The following is a 14,862-nucleotide window of genomic DNA, read 5'->3' on the forward strand; positions in this document are numbered from 1 at the left end:
GAGGATCATTGTTAAAAGTTTAGTGATAGGTAAATTTGTTAGAAATGTGCTAGACTGCCCTGGCCAGTTTGGCTCAGCGGTTAGAGCGTCGGCCTGCGGTCCGGAGAGACCCGGGTTCGGTTCCCACTAAGGGCACGTACCTCGGTTGCAGTTTGTCCCCGGCCCTGGTTGGTCGTGCGGGTGGCAGCCACTTGATGTGTCCCTTCACGTCGATGTTTCTCTCTCTCTCCCTTCCTCTCTCTCCCTTCCACTCTATCTGTACAAAAAATGGAAAAAATATCCTCGGGTGAGGATAAAAAAAAAAAAAAAAAAGAAATGTGCTAGATTCCCTGGCCTAGTTATTTAAGTCTAAAATCTGCTTAAACCATTTGAAACCATACTTTATTTATATTTCATATCTGCAACAAGAACTAGTATGAGTTGCTATTAACTAATACCAATAAAAAAACCCTAAAATGAATTCTTAATAGTGATTTAATACTTTTTTTTTTTTTTTTTGTAATTGAAATTTCGGAAGGCACTATTGAACACATTTGAAAGGGCATTAGCAATTGCTAATACAGTTTTCTGAGATGTCTGATAATACTTTAAAAGTTATAGTTTTCTTTATTAGAATAAAGGTTACTCCTAAATTCTTCTTTCTTAAATTTCAGTTAAATAATTTTCTGGCTCGCAAGTGTAAGAGAGAGAGGGAGAGAGAAGGGGGGAGGGAGAGCGGGAGAAAGGAAGGGGTCGAGAGATTGAGATTGATTTTTGGTAATTTCCCACATTGTCGTTCCTCCACCAGCTCCAGTAGGAGCAACCATAGTGATGATGCCTCTCAGAATTCCTGAAATGGAATCTCCCAGAGCTCGGAGTTATCCTGGTGAGGCTCTGCCATGTGTTCCATCTCCACAGATATTCACAGTCACACCCACAAAATCTTCTAATCCATCATCAGGATTAATACCATCAAACCCATTACCTCTGTTTAGGTGGGTCACCACAGGGCACTTAATATCCTCAGGCTTCCCACAGAGTCTAATCCTCACAATGAATTTACTAGCATTATTTTCGATTCAAAACCTCCTCTCAATTCCTCATCCTCAGCTAATGGGCTTGCTTTTTGATGTCACTGACAAAAGGAAGCATTACAATGACCTTGCTCTTTTACATCTCTGAGAAAAAGCAGCCAGAAGAGAAATTTGTCATGATTTCCCACCCAGTTCTCGTGCTTTACACTTTGCCTTCCCTTGCATGAGGTCTGTGTTCCCATCAAGGTTATTACTCCACTTGCAATGGACCACATCTGTCTTCACTTAAGGAAATCTGTTCGGAAATTCTTTTCTTCTCCAATGTCAAGTTTTCCTTCTACTCTCTCAGTCCCATCAGTGTACACACATGCCATAATAATTTCAGTTTTCAAAAGTGAAGTTGCTCTCCCTGACTTCTCTTTTAAGCAATTATGCCCATCTCATTTCTCAGCTCTGCTTATAGTGAAACTCCTTGACAAAGTTTTCTGCTCTCATTGTTTCCAGTGCCCCCTGTCCCATTCCCTCATTAATACATTTGGTCCCCATTACTCCACCGACACTGCTGTCTCAATCACATCCATTTACAGAGTTTAGTTGTCATTTCTCAGGATCCATTTTAAGCCATCTATCAGTAGCACTTTAAACCGCTGTTCATTCTGTCATCATACTAATGCTTTGTTCACTTGGTCTTTGAGATGCTCTATCCCTTGTGCCTTCCCTTAATTCACAGTTTACTTTGCGGCAACGTACTGGCCTTTCTAGCCTCCAAATGTTGGAACAACCCAGGGGTAAATTCACAGATCCTTATACTCTCTTTTTAAATTTTCTTTTTTAAGTTATCCAAAGTATTTGGGGGTTTATTATATTTTGTCTATACCAAAACCCAAGTTCATTTCTTTAACACAAACCTGCTCTTTCCTAAGGGTGAGACCCACATATGCAACTGCTTTTTTCATAATTTAGATGTTAGAAGGCTCAAAATGAACATAGTCAATATTTTTTATTCTTCACACACTTCACTTTCAAAATCTACCCATCCCCGAGTCTGTCTTGACTTTGGACATAGCTTCTGTATTTTAACACAAGCCTACATGAAAATTCTGGTCATCTTTTTTGACTTCTTTCTTTCTCTCACAAACCACATCTAATCTACCTGTAAATCCAGAATCTAAGCACATCTCTTCATCACCCCTCGTATCATCCTAGTCTAAGCAATCATCAATATCTTGCTTATGTTACTGTGATAGCTTCCTAATAATTTCCCCGTTTCTGTTTTTGTTCCTGCACCCTTGATCATCTCAAAAGCAGTTTTTTTTATTTAACCTTATTTATTTAGTATATGTGTTGAATAAATAATTATTAAGGAAATACCTGAAGAATCTATAGAGTATAAAGAGGAGTAAAAGAAAAAACTGTATGGAAGGGAGACAGGAAAAACATGTTCTCAAATAATGTCTTTAATTAACTGAGGAACATTAGAAGATACTGGAGAAGGGAGAGTGTATGAATTTAGATTGCATTCATGAAATTATATAGAATTGAACGCTGTCCTGGTTATTTTCTAATCCTATGACCTTTACACATTACTTTTCTCTGAGCATATGTGTATTTTTTTAAGTTATTTTTCTTTATTGATTTTAGAGAGAGAGGAAGTGAGAGGGAGAGAGAGATAAAAATGTCAATGAGAGAGATTGATTGGCCACCTCCTGCATGCCCCCCACTGGGGTGCTGGCCCACAACCCGGACATGTGTCCGGACCAGGAATCGAACCACCAGGAACCTCTTGGTGCGTAGGTTGATGTCCAACCACTGCACACCAGCCAGACTGAGCATACGTATTTTTAATTGAGTTGGTTGGTAGAATTATAAGATCCTCCCCATGATTCCCATGCCCTAATGTACACCTACCTTCTCCCTCTTCAAATACTAATCCATGTACTACAGTGAAAAGATTTTGAAGCTATAATCAGGTGACTTTAAAAAAAAGAATATCTGGTGTGCCTAACCAAATCTGGTAAGACCTTAGAATGGGCAAGTTTCTTCCTGGCTTGGAAAATTAGTCACAAAGGAAATTCTCTGATTCTGGCATTGAAGACCACTTGACCAAAAATGCAGATGCTTTTTAGGAGCTGAGAGAGACTCTAGCTGACAGGCAGCAAGAAAATGGGGACCTTAATCCTACAATTATCCTACACAGTCACATGAGCTTGCCGGAAAATTCTAGACTCCAGAGAAAATGCAACCTGACCCAAACATTGGTTTTAGCTTTGAAAACTCAGACTTAAAAACCTAGTCACACTGTGCCCAACCTTCTGACCTATAGCACTGTGAGCTAATAAATATGCATTGTTTTAAGCCTCTACATTTGTGGTAATTTGCTATACAGCAATAGAAAACGACTTCATTGATCTTTAAAATGAGGATTGCAATATCTTTTTAAATAAGATCAAAAGGAAGTAGCAATTATTTTTTTAATGGACATTAATAGTACATATAAATTTAAAGAAAACATCATAGAGAGAGATGTTGGTAAGACAATGCACTGCTGCAATGAAAAGCTTTGGACTAGGAAAGAGGAGACAATGGCTGTACTCTAAGCATATTAATATGCACCATGGAGATAACTGGATAGATAAAGCTATATTTGATGGAGTTTGAATGTATACTCATTATTTAAATTCTGTTGTAAGGTACATTTATTTTGTTGGTAATTTCCTAATACATTTAATGAGTTCACCTTTGCAATACATTTTAGATTTTGTTTACCAAATTAAAAAAAGAAAGTATATTATTGATTTCTGACTATGGGGCAAGCATCATACTAGATACTTTACTTAGTATGTCACATTTAATCCTCCAAATAAAACTATTAATTATAACAATCAAGACAAGAGTTGTCTTATAAATACCATCAAAAATAAGCCATATATTCTGGTGTTCAAAGGAAAATTGTTCTCTAAAATCTTAAATTTTTATAAAAGTATTGATGCACAAAAGGTCATTCTATACTGTATTATGCTACATTATAGAGGAAAATACTTTTATTAGAAATTATGTTTTAGGAGGGATGCAGTCAGTAAAGTTGCCATTACTTATCATTTTACCTTAAGTTTTATAGCCAGCAAACATCTTTTAGATTGTGTGTTTGATGAGCTCCTTTTATACCCCAAACAGCAAGTTTGGAGTTTTGTGCATCACAGACATTTTATGCTCACTCAAGTTTATCTTCCACTCTCAAGTTTCTCTTTAGCCATATAATCGATTTATTCAGTGTTTCAATTTTATTACACACACATTCACTGCTAGAAATTCTATTTGTTTACTTTAGAATCTCTTTGTTCTATTTTACATTATATTCCTATTATATGTAATCAATTAAATACTCTGTTTCTCACAGGTTGTTCCATCACTACTTAGAATTTTAAATTCTATTCTTTGCTATGTCGGCAGACACTTCAGGAGCATCATTTCATTTTGGGTTTTTAAATTTCTTACTGTTACCATTCATTAAGAGTTTGTAATTTTTTTTGTGGTCTCATGTATACCCTAGGTGGTCAAATTGTTTTACAGAATGGTTTTCAGCTGCTTTTCTCTGGCATCTTACAATTTTCACAGGTCTGTAATTAAATGATTAATTTGTTCACTTAGAAGATAAGCAACATGGGTAATAAAAACTGGACTCAGCGTTACAGTGTAACAAAAGGCTGGGGCTTTGATATATTTATGAGTTTATCTTTTTCTTTAGTCAAAGATATAGGCAGATGCAAACATTTTTTTCCCTCATTTTCTTGGATCAATGGAATAAAAATTTACTTTCTGTGTTTGAACAGGCCAAAGCATATTTGTTCTTCTGTGGGCATTGAGAGTTGACACCCTCATTCTAGTGCTTATATCTGGTCCAACATTATCTGTGTTTATGTAACATCAGTATGCAGAATACTTGCTCTGGCTTTAAGCCCTCTTCTCATATTCATGCATACCTTTATTTTGAGCATTGCTACATATTTTATTTTATTTGTGTTTATTTATTTACTTATTTTACTGCAATGGACTCTGCATTTTAATAGGATCCAGAGGTGATTCATATGTATGTTAAAGTTTGAATAGCAAGGCTCTAGAGAGCTACTAGCAAATATTAACAAGAGTAAGCATTGCTTTCTCCCAACTCAGTCTTACATTTTCAGTTTAATTTGTAGTTATTTTGTTCTTTTAAAAAAATCATTTAAATAACTTGTGAATTATGTTTAGGATAGTAGCTTATTGCTTTACACAATTTAGCAATAGTTATAAAATTGTGTAAATATAAACCCATTTTTGTAAGTACATAGCTTACCTTGTATTTTAAAAGAAGGGTAAAATATTTTACATAATAGAAAAATGAATGAACTATATTAAGCATATTTATGCTTTATTTTCTACAGTATCTTGGTTTTGACAGAAGAGAGGGAAAGGCAACATATTTTAATGAAAAACAGTTCTTTTTCATCCATCCCACGATGTTGCTGGGACCATAAATCAATCTATAATTTTGGTCAAAAGAAATACAGTAAAAAGAGAAACATCCAGGAATTAACTGAGCTGCTACATGCATGATCTTATGAAAATTAGGTGACCTCCTGAGCTTCAGATTTTTTATCTGTAAAATTGAAGTTTTATTTTCTATTTAAAAGGGTTGTGGGAGACTTAAATTAAGATGTTTAAAATTTTTTCTTCCTTTATTGATTTTAGAGAGAGAGGAAGGGAGAGGGAGAGAAAGATAGAAACATCCATGAGCAAGCACATCGATAGGTCACCTCCTGCACACCCCCCACTGGGGATCAGGCCCACAACCTGGGTATGTGCCCTGACCGGGAATTGAACCAACAACTTCTTGGTGCATGGATCAATGATCAACCACTGAGCCACACCAGCTGGGCTTAAATTAGGATGTTTTATTTGTATTCTGCTGTTTGAGGACATAGCCAATTAAAAGTCCATTTGTAAACTCAGGAGATGGCTATTTCACAAAGACGGAGACGGGGCTGGGGCATTGTTTTTTAGAAATCACTGGAATGGTGGATGGGGCTGTGCAGAAAACACAAGTACTGATAGTTACACTATAATAATTTTACTGAGAACTCTCAAATGGAAAATTATACCTGTAGACATTTGCTTATTAAACGCAGGAAGCAATGGCAGCATATTTGATCTTCCTGGCACTTATTACAATTTTATTATTTATTTATTTATCCTCACTTGAGGACGTTTTTGCATTTATCTTCAGATAGAACAGGAGGGAGAGAGGGAGGAAGAGAGAGAGAGAAACATCGATGTGAGAGAGACACATCAACTGGTTGCCACCCACACGACCCTAACCGGGGCCGAGGACAAACTGCAACCAAGGTAGGTGCCCTTAGCAGGAACCAAACCCAGGACTCTCTGGTCCGCAGGCCGACGCTCTAACCACTGAGCAAAACCAGCCAGGGCAACAATTTTAAAACACTATACAATAAAGATGTGTCTTCCCATATTTATTAGGTTAAAATGTTGCCTAGCAGTGGCCTGCACTACTGGTTTATGAGCACCAATTGTTAAATATTCTAGAAATTTTAAACCAGTTATTTCACTGTTTGTTCATAGTATAAAACTGACCATGGAGGAAAATGGCAAACACTACAATCAGAGAATTAATTAATTAATTAATTAATAGCAGATTTACCAGTCAATAATGCATATAATAAAATGATTATTATATACTTCCCTGTGATATGTAATGAAATTCAATTTTTCCCCGCTGGTGTGGCTCAGTGGTTGAGCGTCGACCCATGCACCAAGAGGTCGTTGGTTGGATTCCCGGTCGAGGCACATGCCCAGGTTGTGGGCCTGATCCCCAGTGGGGAGCATGCAGGAGGAGGCCAATCGATGTTTCTCATGTCAGTATTTCTCTCTCGATGTTTCTATCTCTCCCTTCCTCTCTCTAAAAAATTCAATGAAAATAAAATGCTATTCAATTTTATTTTTATTCTGGTAAAATTCTCTTATTTGAGTAATTTAAACTATGTCTACACTTGTGAAAAGATTCACACTTCAAAGTGGCACCACTGCAGGGAAGCCTAAAGCCTGGGACATGCTCGAAGCCTTACAATGACTCTAGTTCACCTGACTAAGCAAAATAATGGTTGTATCCAGCTGAATTTTTGTATTTTGCCCTTGTGAGAGGATCTCATTTTACAAGCATGGTGTCTTCAAAAGAGCTCTTAAGCTTCTCAGACTGAGCTTGATCATTTCAAAAAAAATATTGAGCGTGCATATGAAAATGAATTCTATTATTAGAAAAAACAAAATTCAGATATGTGGCAAATACAATTTCCTGTAACATTTCTTCAGAAGAAAGTGCTTATGCCATTATGAAACACTCTTCTTCAATCATTTATTCTGGTTTATTCTCTATCAATATTTTGGTTTCCAGTTATAAATGTAGTTAAACTATCCAGTGCATCCTGCTATCTGGTTTCTGTCACACTAAAGCTATGTTTGACTAATGATTACTTGTATAACTCCTTGTTTTACAATATCCTTGTTAATCCTGAATCACTCTTAAAACCAGTAATAGGTTGTGATGTGACATGTCACTCAGCATAAAGCTCCTCATGTATTTTTGATACCACTCAGGCTCTTGCAAGATAGCTCTAAACATAAAATGGTTCCTGTGAACTTTCCAAGGAAAGAACTTTTGCAACAATGTATTTTTTATTTGTTTGTTTGTTTGTTTGTTTTCTTTTTTAACCCATGCTGACTTTTGGTGACTAACAACCCCCTCACCCCTTGTAGCATAACCATTCTATAAATGTTGCCTAATATCATCCACTTAGATTTTCAGCCTTCATGAATTTTCAACTCCTTCAATTTGAGCAGTTATTCACATTTAATCAGAATATCTAACTTTGTGTTTCTATGTGCTCACACTGAAGTTCTCTGGGAAACCAATACACATTTATGCTGTGCCTTACTACTAAGTGTAAAAATTCCTGAAAGAGCCATATGTTTTTAGCATTTTTAAATTTGCTCAGTGTCTAACATGATGATTAGCACTTATTACGTATGCAATATATGTTGAAAAATCTTGTCTAACATGTATAACATATATAATAAATCCAGAAATTATCATATGTAACTAGAAGAATCATCATTTTATAGTTACAAAAGTGGATTATTGCAATATTACACTCTATAGTCAAGGGCCATAATGCTTTAGGCAACAATTTTATAATGATGAGACATTTTAGATATTTTCAATAAATGTGTCATATTTTGACCTACTAGGCTGGTCAAATTGTTCAACTTCTCTTGTTATTCTGGTCTTATAATTACAGCTTTGTTTGGTGAAAAGAACTATCGTGGCATATATAGTTTCAAGATACTGGATCAGGGCTTAGTAAAAGATAATATGAAGAAATATAGAAAGGCTGAATATTGAAATTGTGTTTATCACCAGGTGAATTTAAGGTCCAGACTTTGAGGGAGGTAGAATTATGGAGAGCTGATAACGGATGTTTCTAATTTCCAGAGACATAGGGTTATGTAACAAACAGAGCTATCAATCTAGAAAAAAAATAAATAAATAAACACACTCAAAAAGAGAATTAAACTAAAGTTTATTTAGCCAAGAGAATACCAGATTTCAGCTCTGAAAATTAGGGTATATGATCAACGAAAACTGACACATGGCTGACTTCCTGGATGGTTTGTAGAGTCTAGGGCTGAGGACTAGTCTCCAGATTCGTGTTAAATTATATACTCTGGAAAATAAAATACAGAAGGTCCAGAAAAGGCACTAGGGTCTTGTTACATGTTTGTCAAATGTGATGATTCTACAGAAAAAGTTCTTTATAAGGCAAAGTACATGCAGGTGTCTGGGCTCTGTGTATAAATTCTTTCAACTGGTGTCAGAAAGTATCCTTTTTGCTCCCCCTTTATCTATTCCCAAATCCCACAACTTATTCAGAAAACAGAGACAGAATCACTGAATAAAACAGTATCTTCAGACTGGTCAAAAATGCATTTTAACTCTGAAAGCATTTGAAGTGTTAAGCATACACCTGTCTATGCAACTATTAAAATAGTGTCTCTGATTGAAACATTTGCTTTCAGATATGCACACATTCAGAAAGCTTGCTTTACGCTACTTGAGAAACTACAAATTTTATAGGTAATTTTGATTATTAAGTACTGCACTAGAAAGTTATTTGTATTAATCTACTAAAGTATCAATGGTTCAGCTAGTTAAACATTCATTAGAAAAAGTGTAGATCTAAACATCAAAGGCCCTGGCCTGTTTGGCTCAGCGGTTAGAGCGTCGGCCTGCGGTCCAGAGAGACCCAGGTTTGGTTCCTGCTAAGGGCACGGGCCTGGTTGGTCGTGTGGGTGGCAGCCACTCGATGTGTCCCTTTTACGTCGATGTTTCTCTCTCTCTTTCTGTTCCTCTCTCTCCCTCCCACTCTATCTGAGCAAAAAATGGAAAAATGTCCTTGGATGAGGATAAAAAAAAAAAAGAAAACAAACATCAACGGACTTACTTGTATATATATTTTCTTAAAACATATACTTTATTTACTCATCTTAAATTTAAATATAAAACTCTAAACAAAAGTAAAACATCATTGTATTTTGTTATATAGCACTAACTGTTGTTGAACATTTCCCTTTTCAATTCATCAAGTTTAAAAAACATATGAACTGAAAGTGTGTAACGTAGTTACATTACATATCAAAACAAGGATAATCTGTGAAATTATAGTATTGATTAGAATATTATTTCATTGTATCAATAGTTTTATTTCAAAAAGGCATATTTTAAAAAATAATCACCTAATTCATTAATTAAATAATAGTTTGCTGTATTTTCATTATTTCATATAAAAATGTTTTCTTGAATAGGAAAAAATGCACAAAGGGGCAAAAGTAGGTTCACAGTTGTTCATGTAGAAAATAGAACACTACTTAACAAAAAAAAATACAAGAATAAACTGTTTCACATACTTACAACTGTAAACCAACTTTTGCCCCAGTCTGTACGGTTAACATTATTTATATGTAAAATCTTTTATTAATCTTCCATTATAGCTAAGCACATATTTCTACATATAAACTTCTATTAATTTTAGTCAATTTATATTTCAAAAAAACTCAACATTTAGTTCGATAAAGTATAAAATGGGGCTAATTATCTAATATTTATCCAACCCTAACTCATTCTTTCTCAATTGTCTTATTATTTCTTGAAATGTGGTCTTTTACTTCCCTGTATCCTTCTACTTGTTTTTTTAAGGCAGACACTGCTAACATTAATCAAAGAAATAAACAAAACTATGAATATATTTCATTATTTTATTCAAGTAATTTACAAATAGAGAAACCTTTTGAAAAGTTTGAACAAATAATTTCTGTTGTTTACCTGAAAATAGTGTTAACCCATGGTGATTGGTACCAATTCAGTGCCAATAGGAATCCATAATTTGGGATACTGTGAAGAAGAAAACTTTGTTCAGTGCAAAACAGCACAAATGTGATAGAATACAGCTGTCAAAACAGTAGGGCTTTGAGGCAGCCCTAGGGCCAGGCCCCTCTCTGGCTAGACAGCTCTGCTTTGCTCTCTGCTCATCTGCTTTGCACGCACTGGTCTGCTCCTCTGTGCTTTGGTCTGCTCCATGCGGTGCCAGTGTGTTCTGGCCTGTAAATGCAGTCTTAATTGGAAAGAAAAAGTACTCTCCCAGAGCCAGAAGGGATCTGGCTTATATGGACAGAAAAGTCTCTGCCTCTGATCCCTGATTGGTCTCTCCTCATGCAAATAAGGGTTCCAAATCCTCACAGTTTGATTGGTCCAAAGGCACTATCCAGAATGATCAGAATAGAGCCACTCTGGTTGGTTGGAGCTGCGTAGCTCCAATTGTATGGGAAAAGTCTCAGTCCTATTGGTTGAAATAGGATTCCAGGAACTCCTTTATAAGGGCTGGCTCAGAGGACAGAAACACAGGCAGGCAGGCAGTTCAGTGCAGGCTTAAATGCAGTTTGCCTGAGATACCCCTCCGTAGAAATCCCTGCTAGGCTCTGTTTTGTTTGTTTGTTCCCCTTAGAGCCTAGCTAGCCACCAGAAACCCTTCTTAGTAGGTATCTTCTTTCTCAGGGTTCATAATAGTAACAACAAAACACAGAAACAGGAGTGTTATAAATGTTCATCTAACAATCTTATAAACATTTATTTTTTAAAATAATGAGCAGAGTAAGGAATACAAAGACATGATATTTAAAATAACAGCTGCCAAGCCTAATTATTATAAATGGTGAAAAATATCAAAGTTAAGTTGTGTTGAGTCAACATATTAAAAATAAAATATATGTATTGTTAAAATTATGGATTAAGATTATTAAGTACACAGTTAATTATAAAGTATAACACCAATTAATTGATATTATCAACTAGTTGAGTATAAAGTATTCAACATCAATACAGAGAATTGAGCAATAGAGAAAACTTTGTACATATATTTAGGAATAGTTTTATCTTGAAGATATTAATGTGGAATACCTGTCACACTTTAACATAATTTAAACTGAGTCATTTGAATCAGGATTTACCAACAAGATTGTTTCCTAATTCTGAGACTGAATAGATATATTTTCATCCTTTTGAAATCAGGGCAATGCTTAGGGGACCTTATTAAAAAGAATAAACTTGCAAAAATAATTAGTATGCCTGTGTTCACTTCATAAACTGGAATGTGTGGAAGTGGCTTTTAGCTAGAGGCACTAAAAGTTTAAATGCAAAGTAAAATATTTCTAGGTAGAAAGGAAGGATTTTGCAGTAATTGAGAACAAAACTGATAGCTGTTGAAAAGAAACAGGAGGAACTCAATGAAATGTTCTATGCAGAAATTAGATGAGCTGCTCATGAGTAGTGATTACTTATGACATTCATATCTTTCTTGTCCTGGCTGAACACAGTTGAAAATATATTGTAACTTCAGCACATGTCAAAGCATTCCTGGACTATTCTGCAGCATGCTCCTAAACCTCATTTCTCATACATTGCCCCAAATATTCCCCTACCTCGAAGATCACTGCCAACACTGACTGTGATAATTAGTGGGATGATGTGATACACCATTGTCATTGTGAGTGGCATGTCCTTTCTCTATTTCTGAGAGGGCTTGTTTTATTTTATTATGTTTGTAAGGTGCTTCTTTGTTTTGTTTTTGTTTTCTTTATCCTCACCTGAGGACACTTTTGCATTTATCTTCAGATAGGGTATGAGGGAGAGAGAGGAAGAGAGAGAGAGAGAGAGAAACATTGATGTGGGAGAGACACATTGAGTGGCTGCCACCCACATGACCCTTACCGGGGCCAGGGACAAATTGTAACCAAGGTACATGCCCTTAGCAGGAACCCAACCCAGGACTCTCCGTCTGTGGGTCGGCGCTCTAACCGCCGAGCAAACTGGCCAGGGCCAGGTCCTTCTTCGTTATCTTTCCTCCCAGATCACCTCTGTTTGCAGTGAGCAAGTTACACAAGTCCCCTCTCATGCCCTCGATTTGTGGTGTTTTCTTCTTCTTAGAGAAATTTAATATCAAACGTGGTCTATTGAACATCAACTTACATTTCAGAATTCACTTTATAGTTATTTGGGCAGTTAATCTGCTATACTTTCCAACAATGTGTTATAATTATTTTTTATTAATTATTTATTTAAAATATATTAAGAAGAGAGATATCAGTCAATTAATTTTCAAGCTCAGAACGGCAAAGAGGAAAATACTGGTATTGTCTTGGAAACTAGTAAACTACCAGAAGAAAAAATTTCAAATTCTGTGAAGCCAAAACTCAAAAATACTATTGTTAAAGAAAATAATCAAACTATTTTTGGGACTAGAGCACAAAAACAATTGATAGTAAAAAAATAAAATTCATTGTGTACAAAATATGAGGAATGGAAACTCTTAAATATGAGGCTTAAAAAATAAGATGAACATAAACTGCTAATATAATTTTAGGCTATAAAAATTCTGATGTATAATGTAAAAGAAAATGTGTATAGGTTTCCAAGAATAAAATATTTTGAAAAGTAAATGATTTCAGAAATTTGAATATTAAATGCTTTAATAACATCAATATGTGAGGATACAATGAAACTCCCCTGACATTAGTGGCAAAGCTTTTTAAGGGATCTGAGGCATGAAAATAGAAATTGCAATTTAAAACTGACCCTAAATAAAGTGAGTAGTTTCTATCAGTGACATTTAAAAATTAATGTTACTTGTATAAATATTTTTCTCGTTTTGAAAAAGATTGCAAGTGTGTGGACTAGTTATCTAAATTACTATCTGAAATACAATATAGAAGAATAATAAAACATTCTTTTTGTTTTTTTTCCTCCTTGATTCAAGTTAACGTTACCAAGACACTTTTCAATCTATTAATTTAGATTTTTAAACTATATTTTTACCTTGATTTATGTATTTAACATTCCATTTTTAAACATGTAATAATTTATTATATTTTTTTGCTATATAAGGTACATTTTGGATATTTCCTTTACCCTATGGAGAAAACTTAGAATTGAAATAAATAGGATAGACTGTTGTTCTTAATAATTAAAAAAATATTTTGAATAACTTATTAAATTTCTGCACTAAAACCATAGAAATTAGTCTAAGGAAAATCAATGGTCACAAAACAAAGATAAACCAAAATCAAGGACCTATATGTTCAATCCTCTCATTTATTCTACCTTTATGTTTGTTGTGTAAAATCTACATTTGATTTCTAAGATATAAACTTTGACAAAATAATGAAAAATGTTTAACTAAATTATTTAATAGATACTTATTTAGATGGTCAATACCTAAATATGGTGTGTGTTGGCTTATTTGTGCATCCTTTTATTGATGTTTTCTAAACTATGACAGCTAAAGCAAATCTTTTCTTTATCTCCATCTCTTCTTGCTGGAAATGTGCTGTAAGGATCATATATCCTATCTAGTTTAGTGTTCATTCAGAGTAACTAAAGATTCAGGAGCTTAAATATTAAATAACTTGCCCAAGGTCACACAACTTGCTCTTGAATGAGTCACGGTTAGAACTCAGGGATTTAGATTTCTATTTGATGCCAAGTTGCCCCTTAATTCCTAAGTACATGGTGATTTACCAATAACTATTAAATTATCAACAAGATGGTAAATGAGCAATGAACCATGAAAGCTTTATAAACATGGATAAAGTTTAGAGTAATAATGAAATAAAACTCACAACAAAGTGCATTTAGCACATGCTTAATGGTATGCACAATCCATATCCTGCCCCTAGGTAATTAGGTATAAATAGTAAGCTCTCATCATAAAGGAGGACAATTAGTCTTTTAAATGGTCAATAGTATTGTTTTATCTCTTTAATTTTTAAAATTCTAGGTCATTAGTTATCCCTGATTCTAGTTTACTTTCAGCTGTGTTCTGTTCAAACTATGCTTAGAAGGATTTCATGAGGCACAAACACACACACATTCACAAGAACTTGTTGAAGGTGTCCTATATAGGTAATTGAATAAAGCAATCTATTCAAAAGCACCTTGGGTGCAGGAAAGGACGCTGAAAATCCAGTATTATAGACTAAGTCTTATGAAGAAGTTACAGCAGTTTCCAGCAGGGTGAACTATTTTCATCAAAAAAGTAGTACAAAAAGTTCCCACCTTGGAAGAAAAAGTTGCTCATTGGTTCAAGTAACAGAGCTAAGCCAGTTGGGACTGCTGAGCTCCAGGTTAAGTAAAAGTACAATGCTAAGCAGGGCAGGAACAAGGAATTGAACTTGAAAAATGCTGGAG

This window comes from Molossus molossus, unplaced genomic scaffold, assembly GCF_014108415.1.
Source record: "Molossus molossus isolate mMolMol1 unplaced genomic scaffold, mMolMol1.p scaffold_m16_p_5, whole genome shotgun sequence".
Lineage (NCBI taxonomy): Eukaryota > Metazoa > Chordata > Mammalia > Chiroptera > Molossidae > Molossus > Molossus molossus.